Source organism: Typopeltis vanoorti, chromosome 21 (assembly GCF_054136105.1).
Source record: "Typopeltis vanoorti isolate ZY-2024b chromosome 21, IOZ_Tvanoo_1.0, whole genome shotgun sequence".
NCBI classification, from domain to species: domain Eukaryota; kingdom Metazoa; phylum Arthropoda; class Arachnida; order Uropygi; family Thelyphonidae; genus Typopeltis; species Typopeltis vanoorti.
The window spans coordinates 54,951,294-54,975,832 of NC_143569.1; the positions used below are offsets into that span (position 1 = coordinate 54,951,294).

At 35.6% G+C, this 24,539-nt stretch overlaps 1 protein-coding gene across 1 annotated transcript in view; it reads left to right on the plus strand.

The window, feature by feature from the left end:
* The first annotated feature begins 1,669 nt into the window (after positions 1 to 1,669).
* The window catches only part of LOC150094863 (rho GDP-dissociation inhibitor 2-like), a 68,191-nt gene continuing 45,321 nt past the window's right edge, over positions 1,670 to 24,539 (plus strand). Inside the window, exon 1 of the mRNA XM_090411270.1 lies at positions 1,670 to 1,856. The gene's annotated coding sequence lies outside the window, so the exon portion shown is untranslated. The remainder of the gene's footprint in view (positions 1,857 to 24,539) is intronic.

Consider the following 24,539-nt stretch of genomic DNA (forward strand, 5'->3'; position numbering starts at 1 on the left):
GACTGGAGGAACTTTTTTTAAGCCTTTCTTCGACAGATTTCCGAGTTAGTCGATCTCTAGCATGGGCAAACGTTTTTTTTTTTCAACCTGAAAACTTAAGAAAAGAGGTCTGAGTAGCTCACTGAAAGAGGCGATTGTATCTTCTGCTCTAAGCCACCCAAAGATAGACTTATAGTTCAAATCTAGTTGCCGATTGGAGGAACTTAATCTAAGCCTTTCTTCGACCAGTTCCCGAGTTAGTCGATCTCTAGCACGGGCAACCGAATTTTTCGTCCCGTAAACACAAGAAAATCGACCGCAGAAACTTCATTATTTTACATAGTAACATATCCTGTTAAGGTTAGGCACCAATAGATGGCAGCAGTTGTTTGCCGGTCTCTTCATCGATGACAACCTATAATTAGTGATATAAGTGGGCCAGGCATCTCTGATTGGCTACCGGTGGAGATTGAACTACCCACTCAGTCTCCAAAATCTATATAGCTTTAAAGGCCTTGCCTACTCCCTATAAGGAAATAAAAGGCTTATTAATTATTAAACTTAAGAAAATCAAACATAGAACCCACGTTGTTTCAGATAGTAACATATCCTGTTACTGTTTAGACATAACATATCCTATTACTGTTTGGACGGTAACTTATCCTGTTAACATATCTCTTGATACTTAACCTCTTGTTTGCCATTCTCTTAATAGGTGTCCGCTTATAATTAGTAATAGTCATAAGTCAGCTATCTCTGATTGGCAACCAGTGGAGACCGAATTGCTCACTCAGTCTCCAAAAGCTAGATACGGTTAAAAGGCCTTGCCTACTCCCTCTAAGGGAAGAAAAGGCGTCAGGTAATTTTTTTTTTAAATAATTTTCCTGTTTTTTCCCTCTTTTGAAAATTTTTCATTTTCATTGGTTGAATAAATTACTGTTGATGATCAATTAATCAGTCAATAAATCAGAATCTCATAAATCTGCTAACACCTTTATTATCATTATCATTAATAATAATAATAACGTAGGCACATCCAGGGAGTTAGGGACTCATTGAGGGGAGGGCCCTGGAAGGTGTGATTCCATACTAACTATAATATCTGTCCTTAGAAATATTTACTGAAGATACACCCACAATGTCTACTGGTAGCTTGTTCCATTTATTCACTGGATGCAATGAAAGAATCTGGACCTCACATTTTCTCTCCTCATTCCTTTACACAGGTTCCATGAATGTCCCCAATTTCTCCACCGCCAGCCATGAGCACCAAAAATTTTCCTTTATATATACTGTAAGAACCCTTTACTAGCTTGTATGTTTATATCATATCTCCTGTGTTCTTTCTATTTCGCAAACTTCAAAGGCCACGTTCCTTCAGTTTATCTCCATATGCAAGGATCTACATGCCGGATATGATTTCGGTTAGACGGTGCTGGAACATTTTCCGAGTTTCCTCATCTCCATGGAGCCCAGGTGACCCTATCTCATCACGGTAGTCCAGATGTGGTCTAAAAATTAAAAAAAAAAAAAAAAACACGAATAAGAATCGAAAGAGTTTATTTATCAGATATAATATTTAGCTTTGAAATCGATTATCTAGACTTCATAGTGTCAATCATTACACCGACTATATAATCAAATAAAAAAAATCCTAGTTCATAGAACGAATCACATTTTCTTCTGCAGATACCTGATTTACTTGTGACAGCGCGGTTTTAACGGGAAGGAAACGTATGAGGTGGGGAAGACGTGTAGAATATTTTGTTCTGCGTGAATATCTAATAACTTTGTGAAGTTAGTTACGTTAAGAAATAATCAGATTGTTGAAACAACACTTTATAGGAATTGACCATTTGACTTTGGAGAATTGAGAGGTGAGATACTTTACTCATCAAGAAGACGTTAAAATTTAAAATAGTTATGTGGAATGTTATTACTTATTATTCACCTGATAGTACTTGACATTTTATTATATTTTGTGTAGTATGATTTCAAAATCACTAAGAAGTCAAAATTTTGAGGTACAATGATTCTGTATACCTTATTCAATGTATATTTATAAAAAAAAAAGGTAATAATAATCGGAAAGTTTTGGGGCGTGTTTTCCTCTTCACGTTTTACAAATTCTCGAAAAGGCGGAGTATCTGAAGATCGTTTGGATCGAATCGATTACTTGGATTTAATTAGCCAAAGCTGAGAATTTATGAATCAAATAGTACATCTCTTTAAGGGTGAACAGATGTTTATTTCTTTCCCCCATTTTACTATATCAGTGAAAGTTTACTGAATTAATGCCACTTCCTTACTAATGTACAAAATGTCAACACAATCTTGTTGAGTACAAAACCTTAATTTATGTTTTATCGGTATTTGCAAGAACTGATAACAATTAAAGTAACAGATATTATAAAGATGGGTATAAATTTTAATATCCATATAATGAAACGAGTTTTATTTTGCAAATAAATCAACAGTTGTGGAAAGGAAAACACGATTCGGTTTACACCTAGTATGAGTTAATACTTCCAGTGGCATATGTTTTCTGATTAAGAAAATCATCAGCAAATTCCTGATATATACCCTCAAGAGGGGTACAGGATATGATAGTACTACATGAAAAATTGCATTTTTATAATTTATTATAAAAAAAAAACAAATAAATTTTTTGGTATGAAATGGGCAAGTATGTGCTTTTATAATACTGTAAAATTATGATTCATTTCCTAATGTCTCACTTGAAGTCATGTAATTCAGTATCTAGCTCCTGTAAATTTAAGTTGGCAGCTGTAATTATTCTAGTCAAATTGAACAAAGCAATATATGTTGGGGGGAGGGAATTATTATTATACAAGCACTTCCAGAGATTTATTGAGGAAACAGTTATCATATCTCTCCATGAATATATTTGTTGAAGTATAAACAACTCCTGTTGGTAACTTCTTTCCGCATGTCATGAAACTTTAGACCATATGCATTGCTGAGTACATGTTAATCAGATTTTAGAGATAGCTCCTTGTTCTCTCTCTACCACCTGCTATGACCTGAAATATTTGTCTTATATCTATATGATATAATCTTGTAATCAACTTGAATTTTTATCCCATCTCCTCACCCTATTTGCCAAGTTTGTAATCTCTGATTTCACATTTCCTCATGTAGAATATTCCACAAACCATGCCAGCCTGGTTGGCCGAGTGGATAGCGTATCCTCTCTCTACCCAAAAGGCTGGCGATTCGAAAGCCTCCATGGGCATGGATGTCTGTGGAAATACCAGTGGTAGACGGCATTGGTGTAGTTACAGTCAGTTGGTGATTGAATGGTGGAGATGGAGCTGTAGAACAGGTGCCCTCTCTCTCTCTCTCTCTCTCTCTCTCGATGAGTCCCTGGAGGTGTCAAATAATAATATATTATCTAAGTTACATGCCTCTAAACTGTTAGTGCAACCAGCTAATCTCTATGGAACTTAGGCCACTACATCTGACTATAAAGTTGCCATAGGGTATGAATAAGTAATCTATCAGTTCTAAGAAGGCTTGTATCACTCAGTGCTGGAAGTGCCACTTGCATCCTCTGTGCTACACTGCCTGATTGCTGACTGGAGGAAATCTTTCTAAGCCCTTCTTTGACAGGTTCCCAAATTAGTCGATCTCTGGCATGGACAAGTAGGTTTTTCGTCCTGTAAACTTAAGAAAGTTGACCATAGAACCTATATAGTTTCAGACAGTAACATATCCTGTTAGGGTTAAGTACCAAGAGATGGCAGCACTTGTTTGCTGATCTCTTCGTTGGTGTCTGCTTATAATTAGTAATAGTTATAGGTCAACTATCTCTGATCGGTTACCAGTGGAGATTGAACTGCCCACAGTCTCCAAAAGCTAGATAGGTTAAAAGGTCTTGCCTACTCTTTATAAGGGGGGGGGGGGGGAGCGCTAGCTGATGAATGCTCAATATCAAAACATCAGTATATTAAAACTGTGCTCTAAATTAGCATTTCTTTTATCCAAGTTGTCAGCTGTAATATCTTTACATAATAGTATGAAAAGGTTAGATCTTCCTATAGGAAAATCCTGCATATGCCACAATGTGTGAAGAGTTTCCATTTCTAAGAAATGGAAACACATGTCCATTTTTTAGGTTGCAAATTCTATAGCACATCAGTTGCCATGTGTGTGTGTGGGGGGGGGGGGGCAGATGATTAGAAAGCAAGGAGTCTGATGTTTTTCTTAGACATTGGATTTCATTTGCAGTGGGGATTTCATCCTCCCTCACAAAGTGTACCCTTGAGAATATGAGGAAAGTTGCTGTAGATAAGAGGATGAGAAGTTAGTTTAGTAGATTTGTAGTTGTGGACTAAGAGTGGATGTTGATGAGTAACCACTTGTTTTAACATGCTTAGAGAAAAGTATAAGAATGGTGAAAGTCAATTCAGCAGAGTAGTGCCATGAAATTATCAAATAGAAAAGGTACAGGTAGAATCACTTGCAGATGTAAAGAAGTGTTTGAAGTAATGATAGAGCTGACATCAGTTAATCAGATTTCCCTCTATATACCATCAGTGATTTTTTTTTAAATTCGATTTAGGTTTTGTATAAAATGGAAGGTTTGTAAATTCAGGTGGAATGATACTATCTGGATACTAGCTGGGCTGTATGTTCCAGGGACAGTTTTGCTGTGTGCCCCACACACACAGCAAAACCACAGTAACACAGATGAAATACTACATGACCACTACTTACATAAAATATTGAAGCCAAATTATTCGAATCTTTTTTTTTTTTTTTTATGGTTACATCTGAAAAGATGGCCAAATTACTCAATAAATTAATCTCTATCATGTATTCAAATACCATAGGGATGTATAGCTTCCCATGCCTGCAATTTAGCACAGTGTGGTGAGGCAAGAAGATATTCGTTAGCATCTAATTTGGAGAATATAGGAAATTTGTTACCATCATTAATTATGGTAAGTCAGGACTGGTATTACACCATACTTTGGACACTATCACACAGGACTAGCCAAATGAAAACTAACGCTACACAGAGGTAATTACACTTCAGAGAGAGAGTGAAAGAGTCTTTTTGATGTCAGTAGCACAGAAACACTCTCCAGATCTTAATGAGTAAGGTTGTGCATAGCCACACTAATTTATCAAATGGAAGCATTTTAAACCTAGTTCCAAATTATTAGGCAGTATGTTTCTTTTTATCCAATGTTAGATTGGATCATAATAGGATGTTAGTTAATTTTCTTGTTTGTCACACTTTGAGTTGTTTTCACTATTAGATTGTTATGCCTGTGCATTGTGATAAATTTTTTTGTATTTGAAGAATAAGATGATAACGGTGACATGAAAACAGAAACTAAATGTTCTTTGTGTCTAAAGTAATTATTGTGAAAGAATGTTAAGTGAAACAAACAGTGACAGAAGAGTGGTAAAAAATATTCTATTAATGCAGTTGAAACCTGAAATGTGGAAAAGCAACTGAAGTAATGATATTTGACCAGAAATGCTCAAATATGGAGGTATAAAAGTTTTACAGTAGCTACGCTGCATAATTCAGAAGGCTTTATCAGAAGTTCAGATTCTTGATGATTGGAGCAGAACTCTCATAATACCCATCAATAAAAAAAAAAGGGAAATAAAAGTAATGTGAGCATTGTAGAGGAATTTCTCTACTGCATGTTTAAGGTAAGATTTATGCACTCATACTTGAAGTTACTAAGAAAAATTGTGGACGAGAAACTTGGAGAAGACAAGCTGGGTTCAGACCAGATAAGGCTTGTCAGGGATCAGATTTTCACTTGATGTCAGATAGAGAAATCATGCATGTGTATATAACAAGGATGTGTATTTATGTTTTATAGATCTGAAAAAAGCATATGGCAAATTGCAAAGAGAAAATCTGTTCAGAATATTACAAATTATATGGGATTATTAAGAGAGATTTACAGGGGGTCAGGGACTTGTTGAGGGGAGGCCATAAGCTACATGCAACTGCTGTATAACCCTTTCAGAAGTTTAAAAGTCTCAATCATATAACCACTCTTTCTCCTGTTTACTACTGTCTGCAGTTTACAAATTCTCAATCTGCTTTTATAATCAGTATTCCAACATCCTGATATCATTCTTAACTCTCTCCTTTGCACTCTCCACTATCAGAATCACAAAAATATCCAGGAGAGACTTACACACAGTAGTCCAAGTGTGTAAGCCTTGATAAGACCAAGTGAGGTCTTATCGAGGCCTTGTAAAAAGGAAAAATGACATCCTATCTTTACGTGTGAAAGTTTGTTTCAGAATTGCAATTGTATTTTAAGGGCGTGATCTAGATTTTTCTCTCAGAGTGGTGCATGATTGGAATGGATTGCCATTGGATGATGTGTGTGAATGAATTGCAATTTCTGCTACATGATCTCTGAACTTCAACTTGCCATCTGCTGACATTCGAAGATCTCTAGCCTGATCAGTTTCTTCTAGCATAATCCCACCAATATGATACGACATTGTGATATCTAATCACACCAAAATGCATGACTTTACATTTACTGACATTCATTTTCCCTTGCCCACAATTCCAGCCTATTCAAATCATTCTGTAAGTACCATATTTTCCGGTGTATAAGACGCACTTTTTTACCTTAAAAATGGGGTGCGTCTTATGTAATGAAGGTAAAGATTGTTTCCTCTTTTCAAAGTCATACGCACTCCCTTTTATGTTCCAAGATCTTTGTAGGCGGTTAATGGTGCAATCAAATTGATGCGTGACCTTCACGTGACTTCTAGCGCGTCATTGGCTAAGAACGAGAGTCCCTATTTAAGTTTCATAATATCTTATCTGAGTAATCAGTTACTGATGTTTATCAGTATTGAGTTGACGTGTTGAGATATTTTGTGTTCAGTTTGATATTTCCCCATAGATTTTAGTGATAGAAAAAAACAGGCGACATTCATATACTTCAAGTTACAAATTGCAGGTTGTAAAATATGCGGAAGAACACGGGAATAGGGAAGCTGAAAGTCATTTTGGATCTCCACCTACAGTAAAAAATGATTAGAACTTGGCGTGGTCAGAAGGAGATTTTGTACAACTTTTTGATAACGAAAAGCGCGCGGAACGTGGAAAAATTTCAAAGTGGCCAGAACTAGAGACCGAAGTTTTGAAATGGATGCAAGAAAATCGACAAAATGGCATTGCCATTTCAACAAAAGTCTTTCTTGAAATGTGGAATTAGCAATGCCCTTGATGGAAGTGAAGATGATGATGATGAAGAACAAGAGGGAGAAGAAATTAATGATGATAGAGAAGAGTCAGATGACAGTGACATGGGTTTTGCAGGTTTCTGAAAGGTCAGTTTACTATTAAAAATTACCTATTATTTTATCCATTTTTTTTTTTTTTTAAATCATACTTGCAAGCTTAGGTTTTTTCCAGAAAATTGTATTAAATTTCTTGGGTGCGTCTTATACACCGGAAAATACGGTATGTATCAGTAGCATTCCTGATTATCCTACCTATCTTTGAATCATCAGCAAATAGCTGTGTGTTGTCAAATCCTTCCCAAAGTCATTCATGTACAGATTGAATAACAGTTCACCAAGGACTGATCCTCATAGTACAGCACTGGTTACCTTAAATCTTGCAGATTCACATCCGTATACCACTTTTTGATATCTGTCAGTCAGCCATCCTCTTATATTTATCCACAGCAATATTTTATAATCCACATCCATATTCTCCAATTTAAGCAAGTTTTCCATTCTGTATTCTGTCAAAAGCCTTAGCAAAATACAAAAGTATCATGGTGTATCCATTTCCCTTTTCCGGCTCAATGGTAACATTATTATCGAATGTGAGCAAGTTACTAAAACATGACTTTCCCTTAGTAAATCCATGCTGTTCATTGCAAAGGAGAGATTCTCAAGCGACCCATTTCTGAAGGTGAGCCCTAACTAACTTTTCCAAAATCTTCACCACCACTTCTTAGATACTGATTGGTCAATAGTTGGATACATTGGTATTTGCACTACTCTTGTGTAATGGGATTATCATACATTCTTTCCACTCCTGCAAAATCTTCTCTGTTCTGAGACTCAAATTATATAGCCTAAGGAATAGCCAGTTCAGCCAAACACTCTTTTAGCACCTGTGCTGATATCCCATTAGTCCCTATTACTGAATTGTTATTCAGTTTGTGCAACAGCTTTAATACCTCCTCTTCCTATCCCTGAGTTTCTTCAGAAGAGGTAGCAGTGAACTCAATGTTGCATACACCAAGTTGATCCCTTTTAGCAAAAGGGGCACTTATTAGTTGAACAACCACTTCACACTATCTGCATTTAAGAGTTATTCTTTCATATTCATTCTTTCTTTATTCTACTTGCATCATATCGATACTACAAATATCAATATGCTGCAAGCTTCGATATCGAAGCTTGCGGAGCCAGTTTCTTTTCATACTCAGACTCAGCTTTTCCATACACAGTTAACTCTTCTGACCTGCTGCTTATAATTTTCATGGGACATCATCCTTATGCACATGGTATTCCTTTCACATCATCCTTTTCTAACGAATCTCTGGCTTGATAAAATTACACATCCATTTGTCTCCTATCTTATTCTTCAAACTCGTGGGAAACATTTTGATATTGTATCATTTAAGTATTTTTTAAAATACTTCTCACGCATTGTTGATATTCTTCCCATCCAGCAACTGATATCATTGTGCTGAACTCAGTATACTCTTCAATTGGTCATAATTTCCTGCTTTGTAGTTTACTATGTAATTTCCTGAATGGAACATTCATGAACTTACCACTTCCAAAGTGAATACTGCATGATCACTGTCACCAACTGGATGCAGAATAGTTTTCTTTGCCAAAGCTCCCTCTGACACTATAATCAAATCTGACACTCTTTGACCTCGAGTTCCTTCTGTCTCATGCTGCTTGAGGAAGTTGTCTCGCAATAGCTGAGTAAATTCAGCGTCATTCTTCTAATGAGATTTTACTGCTACCAAATCAACGTTTGGATAATTAAAATCCCCCATTATGATTACCCTTTATTTAGTGATGCATTTTTTCACCACTAGCAATCAATCCGCCATGTCTGTAACCACACCCCACTATATATTTGATCATGTTAGATTCCACCTCACACCAAATAGCTTCAAACTCACTGCCACATGAAAAACTGTTACTAGTATTACAATCATAGGTCTCAACACTATATGGATTCAAGTCATCTGATATAATAATATAATATAATATAAAAATATAATAATAATCATTAGCAGCATGCCCCCCTCCTCTCTTATCCTGTCTATACTTCCTAAAAATACTGTAACCTTTACACTCAATACCAGTTAGTATGAGGGTGGTCTGGAATGTTCTCATCCTCAACCATAGATGGCAACACTATTGGCAAGATTTTTTTTTTTTTTTTCTAAGTTGGTACATCTGTCATAAGCATCCATGTGAAATTGCAATTCATTCTATCGAGTAGCAAAAGTGATGTCTGTATCCCTTGAAATGAATAAAAATGAGTATCGTGCAGTTATAAAATTCTTTGTAAAAGAAACTTTAACGCCAAAAGAAATTCATTAGAAGTTCTAAAAAGTTTATGGGCACTCTTCTCTTTCGTTTTCGACAATTAAAAAATGGGCTGCCAAGTTTAAACGTGGCTATACCAGCCTTGAAGATGATCCATGTGAACGTCCAAAAAGTGTAACAACACCAGAAATCATTGATCAAATGCACGATATGGTATTGGATGACTGGCGAGTCAAAGTATGTGAAATTGCTGAGACTATAGGCATTTCAAAAGAACATGTAGGATATATTTTGCATGGAGAATTGCAAATGAAAAAGCTTTGCGCAAGATGGGTGCTGCACTTTGCTCACAGCAGATCAAAAACATTTGCATGAAAATCTCTGAACAGTGCTTGGAGCATTTTAACAAGAATAAAACTGATTTTGTATGTCGATTTATTACTATAGATGAGACTTGGATTCACCATTACGCACCAGAATCCAAACAGCAGTCAAAACAGTGGACAGAAGCCGGTTGTTCAGTGCCAAAGAAGACAAAGTTGGTTCCATCAGCAGGAAAGGTCATGGCATTGGTGTTTTGGAGATGCTAAAGGCATTTTCTTTATTAATTATATTGAAAAGGTAAAACAATAACTGTGGAATATTATTCAGATTTTTTAACCAGGCTAGACAAAATAATTCGTGAGAAAAGACCCAGTTTGTAGAAGGAAAAAATCATCTTTCATCAGGATAATGTACCTGCCCTCAAAGGTGTTTTGGCAATGGGAAAATTAAGGGATCTGCACTATTAAATTGTTGGAACATCCACCCTATTCCCCAGATTTGGCTCCTTCTGTCTTTTCCCAAAACTAAAACTCTTCCTCACTGGTCAGCGTTTTTCTTCGAATCAAGAGGTAATTGCAAGTGTAGAGAGGTATTTTGCAGATCTTACTGAGAACCACTACAGGGACAGGATAATAGTGCTGGAGCATCACTGGAATAAATGTATTAGTCTTAAGGGAGATAATTAAAAAAAAAAAAATTTGAAATTATAAATTTGTTTTTTCGGTATTAGGCTGAGAACTTTTCAGACCACCCACGTATTTCTGATTCTGATAGCCAGGTCTCACTAATGCCTATAATCTGAGGTCCCAACATGTTAACAAATTCTATCCCTTTGTTTCTGATACTCCTAGCATATTTATATTGACATTATAAGCTACCTGCCTGTTCTTTTTTTATACTTTTGTCTATATGCTCTACATGACACAGTTGGACAACTTGTGAATCTCTGTTATTCTCTAGTGCCTTATATATATGTTTGTGTGTGCAGACATCTTTATTAATAGGATAAATGGAATGTTGTTATACAGAGCAATTCAAAGTCTGTTTAAGCTGTGAGCAGAATTGAAGTAACAGGAAGGTGGTTTGGTGTAAAATCAAGAGTAAGATAAGGGTGCGCACTGTATTCACTCTTAGTTAGCAGGAATATGATCAGTCATTACACAGCACTATTTGTGATAGTAACTGTTCATGCATAGGTATTCAGCAATAGTGTGTTTTACTGCTGATTACCTTGCACGTTAACACTATTGAAACATGTTCAAAAAACTTCCAATGGATTAATAGTACAGTTCCAATTGTGATTAAGGTCCATGAGATAAGATATTAAATCCTACAAATCAGAAATGAAATGTGAAATCAATCAGGGGTCTTTGCAAATGAAAACACATTTTTAAAGAAAGTAGTATTAAATCTGATATCAGAATTAGGGATATCAAACTGAGCTCTTTGCTTTATAGAGAGATGATGTATTCCTAAAACATCCAAAACAAATTTCCAGATTTTTATAATAAATTGGATAACAGCTGTAACAAATTTGTCACGAAAATTACAATAAAAAGACCAGAGCTATGAAAATAAGCAGGAAGATGGAAAACATTCTTGGCAAAGAATCTGTAGAATGAGTACAATATTTCAGCTATTTAGGCACAATTTTGTAGTGAAGATGGCAAATTAATTATGGAAATAGATAACAGAATAAGCAAAGATGGTCTGTTTTGGAGTCGTTGAATAATTTCTTATTGAATAAGAGCAATTTTCTAAAACACTCAGCAGTATACAAGACAGTTTTCAAACCAATTTTAACTTGTGGATCTGAGGGTTGGATTAGAAATAAAACAGTTGATCAAAAACTAGAAGCCATAGTTATGAGTTCTGAGAAAAATTAGGAGTTTAAACAAATGGCATAACAGCAGAATCATATTCATTATGAAGATATTAGGAAGGAACTTGACATTGTTAGCATTGAAGAATGCATGAGAGAAGGTAATGTAAGGTTACATGAGCAGAACAGGAGAGAAAAGATTAGCAAAGTAAGTGTTTAATGCCAAGATGGCAGAAAAAAAGACTCAGAGGAAAGACCAAGATCTAAGTGGATTGATGTAGTCAGAAGTGCCTGCCCTAAAAGACAAATGTTATATCAGACCATTGGCATGCTGGCAAGCGATAGACTAATTTGGAGAGAAATTGTTGATAGGAGAATAGTGATAATGTATGGTAAGTCTTCAACTCATGTGTTTTTGAGTTGAATGGATTTGTAGATAACACAACCATGGTACTTCTGTTTACGACTAGCTTTCATAGTAATATCATGTCATTAACATTTTGTTTGTTTCTATCTTGAGCACAAATTGTCTTGTTAGTGAACCTACATAGTACTTATTGTTAACAAAATATAAACCCTAAATATGTGTGAGAAATGTAAAAATAATGAGAATACGTGTATTCGGCAAATGCTAGAATTCTTTAAAATGATCGACAAAGAAGTGACTGGCTTAAACGTCCAGTATCCCGACCCCAAATAGTTGCAAAAGTGCTTAGAGCAGTGCTTGTGCTATATATTGATTTATAACAAGAAAAATACTGCTACAATAGTGCAGACATCAATGGAGAAGTACTTCAAGATCACATACTAACCTGTTGATGTATGTGTGTGTGTGTTCATATTGAACATGTAGTACTCTGTGTATTAGTTTTCTTACTGTTATATATAAATATATGCACTTGAAATGATGCCAAATAAAGTTTAATTTTCTCAGTTTTCTTTTAACCTGTTAAGTTTTAATTATCCTTTGAAACAAATGTATGCCAAAAATGCATCACATTTGAGTGCCATAACATAAGTTTTCAGCTTGCATGAAAATCTTTGGAATGAATTAACCCTCTAACTTGAGAGTATATGTGTGTGTGTGTGTGTGTGTGTGTGTGTGTGTGTGTGTGTGTGTGTGTGTGTGTGTGTGTGTGTGTGTGTGTGTGTGTCAGGAAATTTATAATGGAGATGCTGGTTTAAAATCCAGAGAAATATTAACAGCTTAATAAATATTATGATTATTACTGCATGGGGAACTTCCATGGTGTCTGAAGACATTGTAGGAGAACCACTATCCACACATTTATCATATCCCTCCTTGCATGCATTCATGACAGTGTACTTATTGTACAACATACTCTGGTAATTCATTGCATTCATTCACCACCTCTCCAAGTGAAAAATCTGGTCACCACATTCTTGCTGACCACACTCTATCCCCTCTAACAAAGTGACTAAAAATTTCCTTTGCATAAATTCTATAAAATGTTTATCACAACTCCTCTTTTACTGTCTATGGACCAGCTTCTGCAACTGCAAACCTCAATATATTTTCATAAAGAGCATTTCACAGGCTACTCGTTATCTTGGTCATTTGCTTCTGGATCCTTGCCACCACTTCCTCATTCCCAAGAAACTCAGTTGTGACCAGATCTGTGCACAGTAATACATCAAAGCCTATATTATGAAGTGGAATTATAACTTCTTTATCTTTGCTTGTTAGTATGTTCTTCACTAATCAAGTAATCTGATCTGCCCTTGACCACCTTAACAAATATACTCTGTCTACCAACATCTCCAGATTGCTATGTACACTTTTCCAAGTATAGTTCTATCAGTGTAGGTACACAGCTTGTAATGTTTTCATCCTAAATTGCATAACTTGACACTTTTCCACATTAAACTGGCACCTGTTATATTTTGTGCATACTGTCAACCTACTTCAATAATTTTCTATCTCATTTATGTACAAGTTAAATGGTATTGGGCCAAGCAGAGACCTTTACAGCACACCACCAGTCATTTGCTTTCTCCTAATTCTGTTCATCCATTACTACTCTTTGATATCTGTACATCAGCCACCATGTATCCATATCATCAGTTCATATCTACCCTCTTTTCTTCAGTTTGTGTAATGGAGTTAAAAGTAGTATCCTGACAAATGCCTTTGCAAAATCCTATAGTATCATCTTTTAGCTATTCCATTTATTACAGCTCAGCTGTCACTATTATAAAAAAAAGCAATAAATTACTAACCTTCACAAAATCATGCCTCCCTCCCCCCATAACATATCATATTCATGTTCACTCATTCCTGAATTCTGTCTTTGACTAATTTTTCCATTACCTTTAACTACCATTTAATATCAAGTAATAGATATCTTTGTTCTTGTGATGTGATATTTAATGCTATTAAATAGTGAGATGAGTAACTGTCAAAACCTAAATTTTTGACATGTTTGGTCCTTTCAGAGTTCTGAAGGACCAAATGATTTATTATTTTTTTTTTAAGGGTTAGGAGTTACATTGTAGGCTGAGTGTAGAGGTGGAATTTTTCTCTGGAGCCATGTAGGGTATGCTGAAATTCATGTTAGCCTTGACACATTTGTTGGAGGACCAAGGTTTAGAGAGTGAATAAAATGAAGAGATGAAACTTCTATTCAAGCAAGAATTTTTTCAATTATTTTGATCAGAGAAAGTGTTTGAGTGAGTAGAGCAGAAACACTAATAATAAACAGTAATCTGAAATAAGAGTATGGATTACAGTGGGCCATTAGACACCATTGTTGTGCCAAAATCACAAAACTAGAAATGGCTGAAGAAAAGGTATTCTATAGAAAAGAAACTTGGGCAAAGTTACAGTCTATACGAAGAGAAGAATTGGCCTTTACAGTATATTTGAAAGGAGAACTAATTCAGAAATGATTGAGGTTGTTGGTAAGTTTGTGATGATTATCTGATATTATGATAGACAGGTGGACAGTTTGGTTTTAGTCATTACAAACAGCAAATCATGGGAATTTAAAAAACAAGGGGAGAGAAATCCAGTTTAAGTTGTGAACATTCATGTTCCTAAGTAAGATGTCTTCTGTTTGGTAGCTGGGCTCTGAAAATCAAGCCTCAGTATTGAATGGAGACTAATGAGGGTGGCAATAGATGATGTAGAGCCATCTTTGATAGCTCAATGCTCCCTTGCCTTATATCTGTTTAAGATTCTCTGGCATGGGTTGTGAGAGCTCACGCTTTCCTAAGTACCACTTTTATGATGTAAGAATCATTATTATTATTACGTGACTCCTCCAGGGAGTCCAAGGATTCATCATGGGATGGCACACTACTCTACTTTGCTAAATACATCTCATCCTCTCCATTACTACTTAATTCTCCGACTACTACCATCAACGCCATCTATCACCCATCATCACCAACAACAGTACTTTTGTCTGTAAATTGCATGTGTTCTGAAGGCGGATTTGTCTGTATGCAGGATGAAAATCCCAAGTTTCTGGGAGAAAAAACTCTGCTACCACTGTATGAGATCAGCTAACTCATACATACTGAGGAGGACACGACAAGAATCAAACCCAGGTCTTTTCCATTCGAAAAGTGCAACATTCCACTATTCTTCCAATTGTGCTGCATCAGCTGTTAATCATGTAGAGTATAGTTTAAATGTTTGTTATGGACAGTAATTCTTGCTGTCACTTGTAATTCTGATAGAAATAGTAGGTAGGGCCAGGATGACTAAGTAGTGGTGCGTATTATTTGTTTTTGTTTAGGTTATGTGAAAGCATTTATTAGTGGGTTTTTTTCTCTTGCTGTTTCGCCATTTTTTTGCAGATACTTTTTCATCTGCAGTGATACCGTATTTGTTTGATTTCATGGTTAAAGAATTCAGGTATAGCATACGAGTGTCTCACTTGTGTGCCTGCATGCATGCATGCGGTGGAACTGTGATCTTACTCTACATATCAGTATCTCTTGCATCTTTAGGCTAGCCTGCAGAATTACTTTGTCTTTGTATCCTCAAATGGAGGATGTTTAGTGTGCTTACAGTATTTGACATGTCCTTCAAGGAACATGAAGAGGGACGTGTCCTTGAAGAGAGAGAAAAAAAAATGGGCAGAGGTATGAACTGGAGGCCCTGTTTTGGGGACAAGCAAAGTTGACAACAAGCGTGGTCAACTTTTGAAGCTGTTGATGTAGCGAACCATGCAATATTGCTAAGAAATTAAAACTTCAGCAGAAATGATAACTTGAGAAATGTTTTGGTTTTTTTTCTCAGTAGAAAGAAAAAGAAGAAAAAAGGAAAATGATGGATACATAATTTTCTTTTCTTTTTGTGATCTACATGAATGATTGTAAATTTACCCACAGTAAAACATACTGATATGCTAATGATATAACATTTCATAAGTCTCCAAACTGTGCTGAATGGTTCGTAATTACACTTTATGTAATTTCCTGTAAGCTTATGAATAGCAGTCATATGGATGATAGTGTTCAGCCCCTGGCTGGAAAGAAGACCTGGGTTTGAATCCTGTTCAGAATGTAAAAAATCATTATAAGGATTTCATCGAAAAAGAAATAACTAGTTGCTAGTCTTGCATAGAAACAGCAGGATTTTTTCTCTCAGAAAATTGTTTTTAATCTGTTGGCTAGAGAACACAGAAGACAGCAGAATTTACAGGCCTCATAGCTTTAATTGCTTTGTCCATGGTTTACATTGGTGATGGCAAACTTAAATTGTATCCTCAGGCTCTATTTATCAAATAACATTGCAAGATTTATTATTGTTGTTGTACAGGCACCTCCATGGAGTCTGAAGACTCATCACAGGAGACCCAAACTATCCACATAATCTATCATAACCTCTCCTCGAACCCATTAACAAAGTACTTACAATTGACTTTGGCAATCCATTCCATTCATTCACAACTCTCCAAGTGAAAAATCTAGTCTTCACACCCTACTAACCACACCTTTTTTCAACTTATATGTTGAAACATGTGCAGCAACTGTTCACTACCCCTTCTAATAAGTACAACAATCTACAGGTCTTCAAATGTAATGTTAGCAAGCTGCTCCTTAGCTATCTGGTTGCCCACAATTCTAATGTACTACAGGTTGAACCTGTCATGTATGGGATTACCATTAAAAGGAAAAAAAAAAAAAAGAACTTAAATCACAGTAATCATGGATACCTACTACTTAAATCTCAGCCTTTTAAGTCTTTTGTTTGATGAACAACAACAGGCTATACATTCCATGCCTTTCCCCAGTGCCGGCCCTAGGAATTTTGCTGCCCCTTTCCCCTAAAAAAATTCTTTGATGACGTCTTAAAAGCCACGATGTTAAGCTAGGCTTCAACATGTCTGATTATAAATTCTAAATAGTAACATTAGCTAATGAAAATTCTTAAGTTAATGAAAAATTATCATAAACTCTTTCTTTACAGAAAGAGAGAGATAATTAACCCTTTAACGGTGGAATTTTGTTCTGAAAATGTTTATCTGCATGGATAATTAAAATCAGTTGTACTAATATCGACATTACTGGGATGAGAAGTACTTGCCATGAGCTCGGAATTTTTGGTTTCGGTCCTTTCACTTATTTTCTCTTGTACTACATTAGCTGTTTCAGTTTAGTTTTTAGATATTTATGCAAAGCCCTGCTTTTTTTCTGAATATCACGTTCTTTTTTCCGATTTTCGTTTGCAATATTCTGTGCCTGATAGTTTTTTTTTTTTTTTTTTTAATCAAAGGATCTCTTCAGTATGAATTAAAAAAAATTTATACTGAATTTTATCAGACATATTGAAATGTTAAAATTATTTTCAAAGCCAAATCCTAATAACTGTATCAAAATATTATTAACAATCACTGCACAACTGTATTATCAAAATACGTAAATAGTCTGTATTTATGTGTTTTGATTCTATTTCTTTAACTGGTTTACTTTTAACCGATTATCTCATTATAATCGTTTGGTCTCATTGGTTAAATGAGATTTACCCTCAGTCAAGGTCAACTCATGACCAACAATGGAATCGGAAATGAATGCAAAATAGGTGTTCTACTATAGTCACGTCATCTGATATTAACACCGACAGTGCGATATTAAATGCAACATAATACTACATTATTATGATTATGATTTTTTAAAAAAATATGCAGTACAATGAAGTTTTGTAAAATTTCTATCTTAAATCTGTCTATCGATTTCTTTATATATCTATCTATTTCTTTAGACTTGTCTTCTATATTTTCATTCGTTAACTTTACTACACTTTATCCTTATCAGTTACCTTTCTATATAGTCAGTCAATCTTAATTCCTTTTCTCTACTTTCAGTATATTATACTTATACTTGAGATTTCTAGAAATTTATTTGATTATTTCAGACTGCGCCACTAAAAATCCCTAATTGGCATAAGAAATTAATTATACCTCCAGCAGTCATGGCTAACTCCTAACTTAAAATTCGCACCAAGGTTTAATTTCTTTCCTGCTTACAGGATCAGATTTATTTGGGAACAGTGCAGTTGCTAAAAAGATCAGACGGCACTTCTTATAAATAAAACAAACATGTTTATTCACACTTAGACAATAATACAATGTATACACCTAAATGATGTTACTATCATTATCTCTCAAGGTTAAGCATCAAGATTAAAAATCACATAGAACAACTCTCAGGCATGTTATAAGCATTAAATACGTAAATCATCAAAGAATTAATTCTGTATATCAAATAACTATCAGCCCACTTACAATCTAGAAATTATCATGCTTTGACAAGTAAAAATCTCCAATTCTAACTTTCACAAAAAGAATGTAACACTCACCTAGCAATCAACCTTTCACACCATCACAATTCTAAATTCTATAATTTTCTTATCAGCTCTTTTAAACCATTTCAATGTAATACAACGTAAGCTTAAACTTTCATTAACATCTTTTCAATTCTTCTAAAAGAAGATTTACTTCATACGAATTAGTTTTCAATCTATTACATCTTTCAATCCTATGAATTCAGTCTATCCGAAACAGTCCTTCACATCATAAATTAAGAGAAAGTTTTCAACAAAAAAATTCAACTCGCATTATTTCTTTCATAGGCACAATTGCACTTTAATTGTATCTTCTCTTCGGGCTTATTCTGGATCCCCCCCCTATTGTTACGGCTTGCTCTATCGCTTCAGACGCATCATGGACACTGTGTTCTCCTCTGGAATTACTCACAGAGCTGGAGTGCAATCTTTCGGCATAGTAGGCACTCGGACGTAGAGGCATCTTGGTCCTGGGCTGCTCTACAAGGTTTTTCCTCCGATTACCCTCCATGACTTCATCCGGGATTGTACGTAGTCCATGGATAGACTCCCCTCTTTTCTCCTGGCATCACATCTCTCCAAGTCGATCCACCTTAGTCCATTCCTGACCTTTTTATTTCGCCTCTCTGGACCTTGCGCGAAGTTTCTTAGACTCCAAATATTTCCGCGCAAACTTTGAACTAAGGTCTAAGATCCCCGTACCTATCACATGCTAACTCCTTTCCTTCTAGAAAGTTCGACTTCTATTTCCCTGAAGTATAGTTTAATCCCTTTTTCAGCATAGCGTAACAACTTCTGATGTATACTGCCCCCCTCTGCTATCGACCTTGACGGCAGTGTCGGACTGCTTTGGTTACAATGGGTTTCCATTCTACCGTATACCAACTGATACATCAAATATATTTCGGAACTCTAAGGTAATTTCCCCTAAACTTCTATTTTTAGATACCTGTGTACTTTATTTTTGCATGTGTAATTCCTCTGGGTCTATACAGGTGGGCATTTTGTATTACTTATGTAGGTAATTCTAACGTACTTCTAATCTCTGAGGGATTCTCTTTTGAAATACACACTCATATATCTTTTATCTACAGAATCATGTAAATTTTAATGGGCTAATTTTATATGAGCTGATATTATTGTTTACATCTCTTATATACAATTTTACAATTCTTTGAATTTCAGATGTGACTCCTGTAAAATCGATGCAATTAAACAATGTAAGAATTATGATGTTGCATCGAATTTTACAGTTTTATTATATAAAAATTTAACTAACGACTTCCTGAAGTCTGGTTTCAACAGAGAAGGAATAAATGACTTTTTTTTATGATTTATTTTTCGTATATTTTAGGCCGATTTTGCTGCTCCCAAAAACTTGTCGTCCTTTGCAAATGCACGTGTTGCACCGTCGGTAGAACTGGCCCTGCCTTTCCCTCCATCCTCCTTTATATATACATCCTAACTCCCTATGACTTAGTTTTATTCTCAAACATGAAATTAAGCAGTGCTAAATGTGACCTCATATGGAAAATACAAGTGGTGTTTCCAGCAGTAGCAGAAGAAAAAAAATGCTAGATACTGTGTATAAACTTGCAAGGAGACACTTTGAATGCAACAGCAGTGATGATCTAAGGAGAAATTTGTCAAGAGGAGTATATATGTTGAACTATAAGGCAGATGATTATGGAAAGCGCTGTAGTCCTTTCACATCAATACTATTGGATAGTAGTATTGATGTGGTAGCGGATAGTGAGCTGTGGGGAAAACAGTTGACAAACCATGAAAATTGGTTAGGACAAACCTAACAGCAATGTACAACTATATTATTATTATTACAGTAACCTCCATTAAGTTAGTAGACTCATTGTGGAAAGTCCACTCAACAAACAACATGTCTATCATATTGATCTTTGAAATCATTTACACTCCCTACATTCCCAATACATTTTATTCACCAACTCTCCATTTAAAAAATCTACTCCTTTACACTCCCCTCTACACAACTTCTGGGATGGTCTCTCGTTCTTCCCATCGTGCCATCCATTCTTTTTATAATTAATTCTGTATTAATCTGATTGAACCTAAAACTAAAAATTAGGTGACTAAATTGAATAGGAGTGAAATGGAACAATGAAATTATGGAGAAAATATGAAAGATAATTGGTAGTGAACAAATGTATCTGGAAAGCTGAAAACTCAGTGAAGAAAGAGAAAGTGTACAAGATTGACCATTTAAGCCAAAGAAAGTTCAAGAGAGTTTTTCTACTATGCAGCAGCTAAGAGAGAATAATTATGGAAGTGTGGCACTGGTGGATGATTATGGTAGCAGGGTAACCATGGTGAGGTATTCATCGGTATTGTGGTTTAATTCATAAGCCAAAGCAACAGAATAAATAAGGTATTTATTTATTTAGTTGCTAATGTTATTTTGATTTTCTACCTGGCGTCTTCAGAGCACAAATAGTTTGTCACAATATGCAAACACTAATAATCACTTATTAGTAGAAACAATTCTAAAAATTGTAAGGGACAAACAAAAAACTAAAGTCTTAATTTGGTGCCATCTATTGTTAGATAAAGAGAATTCTATACATAATAGCAAAATAACAGATGGATTATTTAATGAGCACTTTTGTCAGTTACATCACTGATGTGAATCTTAGAGATCTAATATTTATCTCCCTTCACACCAGTTTATGTGAAGCACAAAAAATATTAGACAATAAAAGTGAATCAAAGGTCTTTGAAATTTTAAGTGGGCTAGATGATTATTATTACATAGGCATCTCTAGATGAGATGCCTATGTAATAATAATCAGACTCACTGCAGAAAGCCCACCTCTCCTGAACTCATTCACTGATAGAACACTCATGACAAACTGACAACCCATTTCACTCATTCACTACTCTCCATGCAAAATAGCTAATTCTGATGGCATTGCTCACAACACTTATTCATTTTCCAAGACTACCCCTTCTCTCTCTCCCTCTCCTCCTCATGTATCAAAAAAATTTCCTCTGTATTAATCCTATAAAACCCCTTTTAGTTACATTACTATTACAAGTCCTCTTTTCTGCCTATCTGCAATCTTCAAATCCTCAAATTTATCCTCACATCAAACGTTACACAGACCATTCTCTCCAAGTACACTGTGGGTGTCTGCTCTCCCATTGGCAATTCTGACCATAATTTTATTGAAGTCTCCTCTACAGTTTTGTCCTCCTCTCAGCCAATCTTAGCCTTGTACTATATGGCACTACAATTGTGCCAACTGGGATAACCTATGAAATTTTTATGCTGCTTTTCCATGGTCAGATTACTCTTTTCACTCTCCCGATCCAAACACCTTCACTGAACTGATAACTGAAATAATCCTCACTGGAATAAGAGCCTTCATTCCCTACTCCACTGCAAACCCCTATCCTGTCCAACCCTTGGTTCTCAAAAAAAATATGCCTCTGCCATCCACGATAAAAATGAAGCTTTTGTTTAATGGCTTAAATGAAAACCTCCAGCTTATCATTCAACTTACACTAGAGCTGGAAACATGTGTAAAAAAAGTTATCAACGATTCCAAAGCAGACTTCATAAGAATGAAATACAATAAACTTGCCTCCTACTCAACTGGCAGTCAAGTCTTCTGGTTCCTTGTTAAGGCTGTTGGGCTTCTGCCCATTCCTGTTGCCACTTCTCTTGCATTCTAATGGCACTATGGTGACCTCATCCAAGGAAAAGCCAGACATCAGTCTTTTCCTTCATTTCCTGCCTGGATAACCAAAGCAAATCACCTCCTGTACTCCCACATGTCCACTGCATGCCTGTTCTAAACTTTCCCAAAAGGACATCAGATAAACCTTCATTAATCTTGATACTAATAAGGCTCCTGTTCCAGATGGTATTCCTCCATTTGTGCTCAAGACTTGTGCTCTAGAACTGATGCCCATCCTATATCACCTATATAAATTACCATATTCTACTGGCATCTATTCAATAGTATGGAAGCAAACCCACATCCATTCTTCACCCAAAAAGGGATACAAAAGTCAGCCATCTATCAATCCATTTCTCTTACCTCAGAAGTGATGGAGAAGGTTATCAACAACAGCTTCTTCATTATATGAAGACTCAACAGTTAATTAGCAATCACCAATATGAATTCTGCCTTTCTTATAAACAACCTTCTAGCTAATCTCACCCACCTTTGCACACATACCACGGAAAGATTTGGAGAAACTCGTGTTAGTGCTCTTGATATTTCAGAGGCATTTGTGTCTGGCACCGAGACCTCCTGAACAAGCTGCCATCTTATGGCCTTCCTTGTACATTCTGTGATTGGATTGCCTTCCTCTCATTTATGCAACTTTGCCTAACTGAGAGGAGAGCTCCACATAGCCTTTAAAGGAATGCAGAGAACCAACCAGAGCTTCTAATCTAATGTCCAGTTCTTAACTTCTTATGGTGCACCCTGTTAGGTATCTAACCGGATACTGAACGAATGAGGATGAGCTTGCAATTTGGGATTTAGCCAACCAGAATCTAACTTTATTGGTTTAGACCACAATGCAAAATGATACATGACAGAATTTCATGCCAGCTGGGGTGTCGCCTAGTTAAACAAGACCTCGTTGTTTTTGGCATTGAACCAGGGTGAACAGCAAAAAAGTCAGCTACTGAAACACATCTCCCATTTAACATCACCAGAATTCAAGATCGGTACTATCAACATACGAAGACTGAATGACAAAGAAATGGAGCTGGCTGAGGAATTGGATACGTACCAGATCGACATAATAATAGGGGCAACTGAAACAAAAAAGACAAACTGGCAAGATCTTTCTAAGCAATAAATACAAAATGTTATAATCAGGGAAAAGGAGTAACTATGGTATTCAACACTAAATACGAGAATAATCTTCTTGAATGGCAGGTAGTATCAAGGTGGGGTGGCATGGGCAAATATCAGAATGGGGAACTGGAACTTATTTGAGCCTATGGTGCCACAAAGGTAGAAGTGGAGGAATTTTTTGAGGCTTTAGAGAAAGCAACTAACACAATGAAAAAGGAAAAGTTGATCCTTGTTAGGAATCTAAATAGAGTAGAAAATGATTGTCAAGGCATACAAAAATATTTTCAGAAAATTTGGAGAAAAGAGCAAAGCTAATAATAATAATAGAGGCAAATACCTCTTGGATTTGGTGAAAACAATCTAGATTCAAGCCAGATAGAGGCTGTCAGGATCAGATTTTCACTTTACTACAAATAGTTGAGAAATCATGGGAATATAACAGAGATCTGTATTTAAGTTTTGTAGATCTGGAAAAGGCATATGACAAAGTGCAAAGAGAGTAGCTACTCAAAATGCTACAGTTGTATGGTGTCAATGGGACATTATATCAAGCAATACTTAGTCTTTATTTGGGTTGTAAGTCAGTAGTAAGAATTGAAAGAAGTACAGGAAGACAGATTGATGTTAAATCTGGTGTCAGACAAGAATTTACATTATTCCCTTTGTTATTCGTTATCTATATGGATCACATTAGGAAAGAAAGTGGTATTAAACCTGATATCAAAATTGGGGATGTTAATCACAGTTTACTTTATGTAAATTATGTTATACAAATCTGGTACAAGTCTGCAAGATTCCCTGACTAAAGTGAATAACTTTAGTAATAGATATGGTATAAAGGTCAGCATTAAAAAGCCAAACTCAATGAAAATAAGCAGGAACATTGAAAATATCAACTGGATTTTGAATGAAGAACCTATAGAACAAGTAAAACATTTCAGCTACCTAGGCACAATTTTTTGTGAAGATAGTAAATTAAATATGGAATTAGACAACAGAATCAACAAAACTGGTATGGTTGGGAGTTAACTGAATGGGTGTATGGAATAAGAGGGAAATTAGTCGAAACACTAACTTGGCTATATACAAGACAGTGTTCAAACCAATTTTAACTTGTGGATCTGAGAGCTGGATGAGAAATAAAACACTTTGCCAAAGACTAGAGACCACAGATGTGAGAGTCCTGAGAAAG